Here is a 12,926-nt window from a genome sequence, read left to right as displayed (position 1 = left end):
ACAAATTAGGCTAATTCGAAAGACTAATTAGACAGTTGTTTTTTATTGTCAAGAGAAGAAAGACACAAGGTGGAGGTGATAAACAAAGAGTTAAAAGAGAAGCCCACTATAATCTTCTTTTTGGGTATATAGAAGCCCACTACACGGGGCGAATAAGCGCCTAGCTACTACATTTCATGTACTCGATTCATCATGGCACGCAGACAAAGCAAATTACAGCCACCTGCATCAACGTTAGGATCCTTAGTTTATAGTTTTTCATGATGAACTATCTACTTTATTCAATGATTGATGAGTGACTTGTATAAATACAAGTTTTTTTTTTCCTCTCCGATTAGCTTCTACACCAATCTCTCAGGAACTTAATGCGGAAGAAAATCTATTCATAAGAACAACGGTTGGCTGGGTACATGCAGGAAGAACTATAAAACAGATAGCTTAGTAAATGATGTAGTGCTGAAAGATCTATGTATATACACACACAAACTGGCCGGCACTCACCGACGATTGCCACGCATGGCCGGGAAAGTCAATCTACTCGAAGTTCAAAGTACACATTCACAGCATGTATATCTCTGAATTCCCGAGTATTCAGAAGTCTAGGTTTATCCACCGGAAGCTCCGATGGACTGGAGCACCATCCACTCGTCTGACCGGAGATCCGGCCTATTCATTCTGTTCATCTCGCAGCACGTCAAAGCCAAATGAGTCAACTCCTCGGCCAGCATATAGGGCCACTCTCCAGCCAAAGGATCCAAAATGGCTCTCAAAGTCCCTTCACTAATTGCCTTTCTCACCACCTTGGCTATTCCTAAGGCGGACCTCCTCGTTAATAACTGCAGCAGTACGATACCGAAAGGATAAACGTCGCACTTCGTTGTGAGCTCTCGTGTGACGATGAACTCCCGGTCCATGTACCCGAAAGGTACATGGGGACGTTGGTCTCGTACACGACGGTGGCGTTGTCGCTCGACCGCTCACCGCATGAGTACAGCATTCGGCAGATGCGCAAATTGCTCAGCTAGCTCGCAAGGTGCGCGACCAGTAGGATGTTCCCCGGTTTGACGTCCCCATGGACAATGCTATGAGGCTTGCAAGAGTGGAGGAAGGCCAGGACCGAGCAGAGTTCTGTGGCGATGCGTATCCGGGCTCGCCATGATAGCTGCTTTGCTCTGTTGCTGCTGCCGAGGCAGTCTTCAAGGCTTCCGTTAGAATGCCTCACCTTGCTCAACAAGAGTCAAGGGCTCAGGACAAGTGCCGATGAGATTAGGATGCTTCACCTTGCTCAACACTTCCACCTGCGACACATTCAATCAAGAATTCGACGATCAGCAAAGATATTCTCCATCGCTTCGACTAATGTACTCTTACTGTGAATTCCCGATGTCATAGCGACATTATTGTGAAAAACAAATTTGCGTTGCGATGAACCGAGTCTTCATACCTTCTTACCATTCTTAGTTTTGGTTTCAGAGACAAAATGAAAACTAGCAGGGGACACTCAAGAACTCTTACCTCCTGTTGAAATTCTTGTGAACCTTGCAAGCTACGAAATTTCATCATGTTTATAGCAGCCAGCGTATGACGAAGGAAACCTCTATACACGCTCCCGCAACCACCTTCTCCAATCTTCAAGGATGGGTCGAAGTTCCATGCAGCTTCCTTCATTTCAGTCATGGGGAACTTGGAGAAGTATTTTGTACCCAGGGAATCTCCTTGTCTTCTGCTCACCTCCTCAGCCTTTTGGAGCGCGTTGTCGAGGTTGATCTGCAACAGCTCTCGCTCTTGTATATAATAAGTTCGCAATTTTAATCGTATGAGATGATTTTCAGCTCCAAATCCTTTCTGCTCCGGACTACATTGGACTTTGGCGCAAAGGTTTAAAATTAAATTGGCAAAATTGGAAAGTGTAGGAGTAAATTAGCATTCGCACAATTGGTTTACTAGTTGTTGGATAATTTTCCCTATAAAGATCCTACGGACATAAATACCTAGTAGTTCTGTTCTTGTGTTGATTCATCATTAGTACCTTTGAGTTCCAGCACTTAATAAAATCTGTAATAGCCTTGTTGAGTGCTGAAGGCATTCATGCATAACTTTTACTTTGTCGATGACTTCATTGGTGGGCTGTCAATTCTTCAGGTTATCGGCTACTCTGACCAAAATCTTGTTACCGACTGAGTTTGCTACTTGTCAATAATAATGTTGATAACAACAAAAAGTTTGTCATTTTTGGGTGTCAACACATACCAATAGCGTTTTATCAATACCTATTTTCGCATGATTTTGAACATTTGAAATTTTGTTAGCTTTTGTAAGCAATGAAAATAGTGAAAAATGAAGCACCTCTCTGTCAACCTTCAATCATAAGATAATTATGATACCCTTGAGTAGAGTTGAGACTAACCGTGTTCGGGCCAATTTCATGTGAACTGCGAGACATGAATAATGATTGTGTCGTATTTGTGTCTAGCCTGCCGGACACAATATTAACCTGTATAAATTAATGGGTTAATGCTGAGACAATCTTGTGTGATCCGTTTAGATACTATTAGTGAAAGACCATATTTGCCATACAATAACATCTTTTTTAAATTGGATTTGATGGTATTTCTTGACAGATAATTACAATTTGTAAATAGATTCTATGAAAAATTGAGGATATTTGTGTCAAGTTCATGTAGGAGGTTAGATTTCACATAATAGCGGTTTATACAATCATGTTGACTCATCAACTTGTTATTTAATCATGTTACATGAGTCGTGTCATATCAATTATTAATTTTCGGGATGTGTTTGCGTCGACCTACTTGACAAAAACACGCTCCGAAAACAAATGGATTGACATGGTTAATTAATTAATTGTGTCTTGTTCAGATATTGATTTATAGGATACCCTTATATCGCCACAGTACCATGTAACACATATACGATCCGTCAACATCAATTGCCACCCGTGCTCATGAGGACTCAATCATCATGTTTCTCACCATAATTCCTTGCTAACCCAAAAAACAATAAGGTCGATTCATCATACTCGCTACAATCAACGCACATACTTTGCACGCAATTGTACATTCAAATATTTGCTTAAGGAGTTAGCCACTAGTTTTAACATCACTTTTGCCATCGTCATCCATCCTAAAAACATCAACATGAAGCCCCCACGAATATGAGATGAGATCGTAGTGATCGTTGAGCTTAATCAAAACCTTAAATTAAACATAGCGAGAGATATATAATTGGGTTTTACTTGGTTATGTCGGGAAATGTATTTCAGTCATTGAATAGAGTCATTAGGTGCTGGGCTCACGTCCCTTTCCTTCCCTCATCACCAGATGATAACTCTCAAAAAGTTAATATCACGACTTTAATGAAAATAAGAACGAGTAGATTCGACGTAATTAAGATTAAGGCGTCACTGGTCAACCAGTGACAGATGATGCAAGTATACCCTCTCCTTTTTTTTTTCTGTTCTTTTTTCTCATAGTGCATACCATAAGTTTTGATATATGATATTCAATTTGATATCGCATTCAATCATTTTCAAATCGCTATCGCAGTCATCCAACAAATACAGGAATCAAGAAAACGTTGGATAAGGTTGTTATGGTTGACAGTTTCAGCAAGAAAGGCAAGTAGCTGGCAACAAACATGGTGATGTTTACTTGTAACTCAAGATAAAACAAGCAAATGAAAATTACGAGCGACGGTTGCTTGCGGGGAACGCTCTTCTCAGAATGTCTTGAACTGGATTGCTCAACTTCGCCATGCCACTCCTCTGCAGTGTGGTCGGAGTCGTCGGGGATGGTAGTGCAGCAGTAGGAGCTTCTGCAACGGCTTGAACCGTCCGGGCTTCCCTATTTTGACAAGGAATCAAAACAACTTCTCGGTGAAGCCAAAGTTTTGGCGTCACTTCATAAGTTAATCGTCCGTACTAGGACTCCGCCCCTATATGCATTCCTACTTGTACTCAGTTTAATCCGAAAATTTAATTTACTGTGTTATGAGTCAATCAGACATTAGCGGATCTGGGGACACTGGTAGTTACCATGGCATTCAACTATAGCAACAAGATTTATCAGCTGACTTTTTTATATTTAATTGATTTTTTGATGTAGAATTTGTTTTCACTGACACCCTCACGTGCGCATTCGATTCAAAGGAGACCAATTTAAAAGTAAAATAGTTGGATTATAACCTTGTGTGAATGAGCTGCCCGTCGTAGATAAACCTAATTTGACAAGAAACGTGCGCTTCATTGCAAACGAAAATGGCTTTCCTAGACTTGATTTCTGTCATCGTCCTGCCAATTCGAAACCAGAGAAGACAGTTAATTAATCTGGTGTAAATGCAGATAATAGCAAAACTTGTAGACATAACAAAAGAGACTTTGAGATTCTTAGAATGACATGTCACCAATTTTTATCATTATTTCCTTTCACTATGTAGGAAAATAAGACGATTCATAATACATGATGTATAGTGATGGACTCAGGGCGAACAAGGATATCACGTTCGAGAAGCGCTACCAAGTTTCCCTCAAAGATTGGACGTGTACAACACCATTTTAAGGATTAATAGAGAAATAAGTATTTGGTTTAATGTTGCGATTAAGGATCCCAACAAATGAAGAGGATAATTTGGGACGGAGAAGTCCGGCCCATGTGGGCATGTCTTCTTATTCTTGGACATACCAAAAATAGCGCTTGTCTGCTGCTGCACCCATTACAAGCTTTGTTATCCCATGTAAATTTATGAGCTCCACAATTCCCTTTTCGACACTGTCCCATTCTATGTACGCTTTCTCTGCCTGTATCTAATAACCAATAAATTGATTAATTTGCTTTATTTATTATTTTGTCTCTAAATGAAGAAGTGCATATATAATAACGTAAACTTGTGCCACACGAGAATTATATACATCGAGGGTCAACAATGATTAATATTTTTGTCATTCACTAGCACTTTGTTGAGAAAATTGTCCAAAAAGTTTTAAATCTATTGTACTTTTGGCAATTTAGTCGTAAACCTTTCAATTTTGCTAATGGAGTTCTGAAATTTTTCACTTTTCGTCAAATAAGTCCATCCAGCCAATTTTGGCCCAAAATTGTTGACATGGACACCGATCATCCAACGTGGCACAACCGGCGCTGACATAGACAATTTTTAATAATATTTTAATATTTTTCGAATTTTGTATGAATTTTTTTCTTTTTTTTCCTATTTTCCTTCCTTTTTTTTCAACAGTGGTCAGCGAGTACCGTGGGCGAGGCAGTCTCGTTGGCTGCGGGCGAAGGCCACCTTCGCCCTTGACTGGTGAGGCCATGGCGAGGCTGGCGTCGCCCATGGCTGCGATGGCCTTGCCTTGATCTAACCCTTGCCGGCCACTATTGAGAAAAAGGAAGGAAACAGGAAAAAGAATAAAAAGAATACAAATATTAATAAAAATTTAGAAAATATTTAAATACTATTAAAAATTATTCACGTTAGCGCCGGCCAAAATTGGTCAAATGGACTTGTCACGCCCCGAACCCTACGGCACGCGACAACCCTACCGAGGTCGATTCAGTGCGACGTCCCAGGACGCGTCGCCGACCCAAAACCCAAATCAAAGAACAATGCACAGCGGAAGTAACACAACACCCGAACAATAAAACACGTGACCAAGGATAGCCATCGAACAACAACCATAAAAAAATATATACTTGCATTAACAACAGGGATTTACAATATCCATTGCAAAAGGACTACACAAATAAACCAAAATGGGTCAACAGCCGCTAACATAAAAAAAGGGTATGTGGCTTGAGGGTCAAGGTACAAAACCTAAGAAGGGCACCTATCCAAAAAGTGTCGGCCCTACTCTAATAAGGTTGGGGATAAACCCTAGGGCATCCAGTCCGAGTCGGATCCTGAGGACTCAGAATCTATCGAATCAGGCTTGGACTCGGTGTCCACTGACTCCTTCTCGGAATCATCCTCCGGCTCTAGCTCCTGCTCCATGGGCTCCGGCTCAATGTCGGACTCCCAGTCCATCGGCTCCTCTCCCTCGGACTCGGTATCCATCTCGATGATGACTGGCCGGGCGCCGGAATCCTCCTCGGACGTGGCAGCGGGGCTCACGACTTCTCCATCGGCGGCCTGCGGATCCGGCTGTCCTAATATATCGAATGGGACGTCGAAGGTCCTAAGAGGTCCACGGGTGTCGAACTCGTCCCGAAAACACCACGCAAGATAGGGATGGGCCCGGAAATGTGGCCCGCCCTCATCGACCCATACTATATTGTAGTACCTAACATACGACTCTCCGTTCCCTACGGGGTGTACCATCACCGATCGCTCTATGCGATACGGGATCCCAAAATGGAGTGGCGCATCCACCATCTCAAGGTCGGGGGTCTGAAAAGTGGGGTTTAAACAACAATGAGAATAAATCTCAGCGAGTAGGCCCCCTAAACCGAAACTAGGCTAACATGCACCTCCCGGACAAGCATCAACTAAACACACAGTTGATCAATCACACGACTTAGGCCCTCGGGCCCAAATCAAGCATATAGTGACCCTGCAGGTTAGGCACATAATAATAATAATACTATGTCCAGCAATGCACATACACATATCAATTGGCCACGATCACATGCCACGCACATGCCTGCACTCGTTCATGCACTCTTCGTACACTTGCCAATGTCATGCTTATGCTTGCACAATTCAATGCACACCTGCACACGTGCACACATGCCAACTTTCCATTTTATCACCGACTCGCGTAAAACGCATCAGGTCCGACCCACGTAAAACGCATCAGGTCCATCACTTTTCGATCAATCTCCGGCCCGCGTAAACGCATCAGGCTCATGACACAACTCGCGTGTGGGACGCCTCAGGTTGGCCATCTTCCGATAATCCGGGCATCGTCCCGCGTTAAACGCCTCAGGACGGGTTCATTACCCCGCGAAAACGATGCCTCAGGGTTTATGTGATCACACGAGCGTAATCCACCAATTATTATCTGAACCCCGCGTAAACGACGCCTCAGGGCGATTTAGGCGATCACATGCTCATGCCAATAGTGCAGACTTACATAATGCACATGTTATGCCAATGCTCAATATGCACACTCATGGCCATAACAATCACACTCAGGCACTCAATTTAAATTAGCCACAAACTCAATTTATGCCACGACATGCTTAATTCACCTCTTAGCATGCCCACGAATCAATGAATTCAAAACAGCCATAACACATTCTTGGCACTCGAATTCATGCGATTAATCAATATAATTGAGCACACTCAAGGCTTGCCATGCCCCTCAATTTTCGGTCACACTAGCACTCAACATGACATTGCATAATCAAGCATAATTCACACCCAAATCAGTCACCACATGGCCCAACCAATCACACAAGGCAATTCACGAACAAACCACATATTAGCCGTACAAGGCCCAATTAAAACCCCAAAGGACAGCCACTTAATCAGTCCACCCTAGGCCACTAATCCATCTCCAAATCATCACATTAGGCTATTAAAATCACCACAAATCAGCCACTACTCAGCCCACAAATTGCATTCACAATAATCCACATATTAGCCCAAACTAAGTCCACATTGAACAGCCATCAACTAGCCCTTTCTAGGCCACCAAAACACATTTAAATCATCACACTAATCCATCAAAACAGCCACAAAATCAGCCCTAATCAGCCCACACTAATTAACCCCTAAAATATCCTAATAACCCCTAAAACTTGTCTAAAGTACACATAAGCCTAATTAAGGGTTATGGTTTCAACTACCTAGGTTTCAAGCTTCAAATGTGGGCTGCACAAGGAGAGAAACGGGCCGAACAGTAGCTGGATCAAACCGGTTCAGCGGCGGCGCTCGACGGTGAACGGCGGGCGGTGGTGCTCCGGCTGAGCTGGGCAGTGAATGGGGAAGATGGTGCTTGTGGTGGGACGGAATAAGAGAGAGAGAGAGACGGTCGGATGGTGAGGGTGAACTGGTCGGCGGACGGGAAGGGCGAGCGTCCTTGGCGAGCGGCGGCGGCGGCGCTCGGCACCGGCGGATGGCGGCGGCTTGGGGGCTGCTCCGGCGGTTCCTCACGGCCAAAGGAAGGAAGAAGTGAGGCGTGAGGAGGAGGGAGTGACCGGTTGGTGATGGTGAGAGTGAAAGTGAGAGGAGAGAGAGAGAGATTTTATCCAAGAGTGGGTTGGTGGGAGTTGGTGAACTACCCTAGCAAGTACCATGATATCCACTCCACTCATGACTTAATCTAATGGCCAATGTTCAAAGGCCAATCACATCCAATCAAGATCAATGGCCATGATTCATTCTTACACAAAATATCTAGGGGCACTTAGGGAATTGAGCAAGAGTAGTGGGGGCATTCATGACCATTACTTTCAGCCACTAATAGACTAAATAAAACCAATTAACACCTCTAAAATTCGGAACCCATTCATAGGCTTAGGGGCAAAACGGTAATTTTCCATTTCCGGCCCGAAATTCCATTTTTCGACTATACCGATCCCAAATATAATTGGCCACACTAATACGACGTTGTCCTTGCAAAATAGTCGCGTACGTCCATGAAATTCGACACTCAAGTCCAGACTCAATTCCACGATCAATTTCGCTCAAATGCGATTTTAGCGTCTCTTACTAACGGGCGGCTGTTTAGGGGTTACGCGTATCGACTTAGGATTACTCAAGTCGTGACGGTCTCGATTTACAAGAGAACGCGAGGATTATCGCTAGTTCCGGGGGTCGCGATCGTTCGGAATAAGTTTGGGATTGTTTGCCACACGCACTCTCGGTCGTGCGGAATCACCCACGTCCCGATCGTACGTCGTTGGCTAAACCAACTCCGTCGCCCTCCTTGGATCGGCCCACATTGGCCCAAAATATTTCCTCGTCGTTTCTCGGAATCGGACTCGATTCGCGGTCGAGTTCTTGGGTCCACGTACCGTTTTCCTAATTAGCCTTTCCCTAATGGTCAGTATCCCGAGAAGGATCCGTTCCGGGCGAGACTTACTAAAACGAAATGAAAAATACACATCTATTTCATTGATCACAAAAGTGGGTCGAATTCAGGATGTTACAGGACTCAATTTGTAAAATGTGAAAAAGTTAAAGACTTGATTGGCAAAATTGAAAGGTTTATGACTGAATCAATAAAAGTGCAATAAGTTTATGATTTATTGGATAATTTTCCGGCGCTTTGTGATGAAGTCATTGACAAGGACAACTAATCACCTGAAAGAAGAAGAAGAAAGCAAATATACCCCCCATTTCTGCAAAAACACGTAGATAGTTATCCAAGAGTTTATGCATGTTTATCGTCTCGTTTTCTCTGTGTTCTCTCAACACTATCTCGTTCGCGGAGCGGGCAGGAATTCCAGCACCTAGGCCTCCTGCAAACCAAAAGCAAATTAACAGCACAATTATTTTAATTCGTTGCAAGAAAGAACGCCGCAAAAAGAACTAAAATCGACAATTATAGAACAAGTACAAGCAATAGGTTATTCAATAAGGCCTAACATCATGGATGACTATAAAAAAAGTCCTTAACCTAGTGTATTTGTATCAATTCAATCATAAACCTTGTAATTTGTGCCAATTTAGTCCTAAACCATTTACAATTTGCCAATTTAGTTAATTTGATTATTTTTGGCCAGAAATTGCTAATATGAACGCCGGTGTCCTACGTGGCATGGACAGCTGGTATTGACGTGGATAATTTTTTCAATTTTTTAATATTATTTGTGAATTTTTTTTCTTTTGTTCTTTACTTTTATTTTTGGTCGCCGGACTCAGCGAGGGCTCGTTGCCCTTGCTAGATCTAGGCCAGGTGAGGGCGTTGCAACACTAGCCCACCCCAGGTGAGGGTGCTGCGAGCCTCACATGATTAGGGTGTGGCGCATGGCGGCCCTTGCCTAGATTCGATGAGGGCTCCAGCCATGCCGAGGCAGCGAACTGGCTGTGCCATGTGAGACAATCACTGCCTACGTTAATAATTTCCGGCCAAAATTGACAAATCTTTAAAAGGTTTAGAATTAAATTTGCCAAATTAAAGGTTTTAGGATCGAATTGTCGCAATAATAGAATTAGAACTATTTTGATAATTTTCCCAACATGGCGAGTCATTAAGGTTATAATTAATCATATGCATAACGATTGTCTATGGTGGAAGATCCGTGTACTTTATCCATGAGAACTTGATAAGCTCTTACGTTTACTATTAAGAAAAACTTGTACAAAAAAGAATGATAGCGAAAACCGATGGATGGTGATATACAAATAAAATAAAAAAGAGAAATCGTTGACTTCCTGATGGGGATGCTCAGTGAAGGAACTAGAACATGAATGATGCAGATCTTGAAGTTGCCTCCTGATTGATGCACCGTCCAAACAAGCTTCGCTATGCTCTCCTTCACATCCTTCCCGACCGCAACATAGATCGTGTCTTCGAACACCGGTGTCAGCCATTTTAGATTCGACCATGCGAACAAAATCAGCAAGTGTAATTATACGATCAACCACGACATGTATTAAGTGCAACGTTGAGGACTGTAAACAAATAATGAAAGCGAACAAGCTCTTGGAGAGTCTATGATGGAGGTAGCTAGCTAGTGAGATAAGACAAGAGAGAGAGAGAGTAACAGAAAGTGAGACATGGGAACTCTCTGAGAAACGAAAAGGAAGTACAGTGGGGAGTCTCTCAAACGAGGTCTTGTGTTGAGGTCGCAGTTGAGGGGGATATGGTAGGGTTATAAAGAGGTCGCTTGTCCTAATGCTTACATAAAGAGGGAGCAATTTCTTGGTGGGCTCCATCTTACTAAAGTTAGGTCCCATATAATATATTTCTTTTTTTATTTTATTAATTATTTGAATTATTATAGATTTGTTGTTATTCAGATTTCATTCTCACCCTCTTTCCTGGAACTGAGGTTTTACAGAAAATGTTGTCTTATCTCCCTAATTTAATTTCTGCATCCACCGCTAGTGATAATTGAAAATAATAGGAAAACAATTCGTCATATAAAAGGCATAAGTGGAAATATGCACTCCTTTTCAAGTGCCTCAATTTCATTAGCAACGGATTAAACCAATTCTTGAACCATTATCACCTTGAAATATTGAAGCTTTTGATTTCAAACAATGCAAATGGGGCTAGTTAGGCAATGAATGGAACAAGGATAACATGATAATTATGTTCAAAATTTAAATTACAAATATTGCTCATAGTTGAGTAGTGTTCAATCATTATCTGTTTATTTAGCTAGCATGGGTGTTCAATGAAATTTTTAAGCGAATGTTTGAGTTTGAGTAAGAAGAAGGAAAGAGGAAGGAATTAAAACCAAACAAAAAAAAAGGGATTCACAATGATAATATGGTGAATCCAGGTGATAAGGGAGGTGTCAGAAGCCAAAAGTGTGGTGGAAAAAGTTTCAGCCATAATGAAATAGTATGAACAATAAGAATAGAAATATTGTAGAATGTGGATGCACAATGATGATCTTGCCAAATTGAAGGGACATGCACGTGCTGGAGAATAAAGGAAAAAGAAGAGGAGTGTCAAAATTGTAATAATGACAAAAAGAGAATCAAAAAATATTTTATCAAATAGTTACATCATGTGTCATCAATAAGGGTTTCAAAATTTGAAAGTTCTAGTATCGATTTTCTTATTGATGTAGCTAGCAAGGATCACCTAGAGGGGGGTGAATAGGTAATCTTAAACAATTTTGATCAATTTAAGCAGAAATGATTGACCACAGTTGAGTCTGAATAAAATTCAGATTCAAAACAGTTTATATAGATAGTGCTCTTGATGTGCAGTATGTAAAGTAAGAGATAATGGATAGAAAAACTGCAAACAAGTTTATAGTGGTTCGGCTTATAGCAAGTCTACGTCCACTCTCCCACGCTGACAGCCTACTAGCTGGATTTCACTATATAATCAAGAGGAATTACAGATTCTGAGTGACAACACTCTTGTGCATGATAGGACTCTCTATCTCACACAATCACTTTTACAAAGTATCCCTCAAGATCTTAGTATTTAGCTCAAGAAAGACAAGAGAAAGGATCGGAGTATGCTCAGACTTTGGACTTGTTGATTCTCGATTTCGTTCATTTTCTTCTGCTCCTCGTAGGTCTCCTTTTATACTCCTCCACCACCAAACTAGCCGTTGGACAGTCTTCAGAGGATCATCTTCCAATCTTCATCTTGGACAGATTTGTATAAAATAGATTGAGTAGCCGTTAGCTGACAAAATCTGAATTCCGCTGATTCTGGTCGCCATACAATTAGAATCTTAGTTTCCATAAGTAGAGCTTTATCCGTTGTAGTGCATACTTATCATAATATTTGATTGTCAATCAATTTGGTTAATATTGAGTCAATCAAAACTTTCCTTTTATGAAATCCATGCCAGATCACTAGTTGTTGTAATTCGTTCTGAATGAGTTTTGCTTTTGCGTTTGAAAAACTTCAGCGTCTGCATAATTTCTGCGTTTGAAGAATTTCTGATTCTTGCTTTATATTCAGAACTCGAGTCAGCGTAGGTCTTCAATAAAATTTGAGTCTTTCAAAATTAGAGTCTGAATGACTTTAATGGTAAAGTCTGAATATCTTATATCTGAGTCTGAACTTTTAGTTCTGAGTCTGAACTTTTACTTCTGAAAATTTATAAAGTCTGATATTTCTTTCTGAACTTCCAGAATGTATTAACCTGAAATGGAATGCATGTCAGATTCACATATAAAGTTTTGTCAGCTTCAAAATTCATTAGGAGTTTTCCTCAACAATCTCCCCCTTTTTGATGGTGACAAAACTTCCATGCAGATTCAATCAATGTTAAATAAATTTGAAGAAAATAATCATATTAAGCGCATAAAACACAGATATAACA

The 12,926-nt window shown here is 41.4% G+C and overlaps 1 pseudogene; it reads right to left on the bottom strand.

Annotated features, from left to right (window-relative positions):
- Positions 1-379: 379 nt before the first annotated feature.
- On the bottom strand, positions 380-10,490 carry LOC115687010 (U-box domain-containing protein 33-like; annotated as a pseudogene).
- Positions 10,491-12,926: the final 2,436 nt, after the last annotated feature.

Source organism: Syzygium oleosum, unplaced genomic scaffold (genome assembly GCF_021117445.2).
Source record: "Syzygium oleosum isolate NSW1041296 unplaced genomic scaffold, Sole_v2.1 Sole_v2.32, whole genome shotgun sequence".
Taxonomy (NCBI): Eukaryota; Viridiplantae; Streptophyta; class Magnoliopsida; order Myrtales; family Myrtaceae; genus Syzygium; species Syzygium oleosum.
Note: the sequence above shows the minus strand (reverse complement) of the source record. Positions and strands in the feature narration are given on the sequence as shown.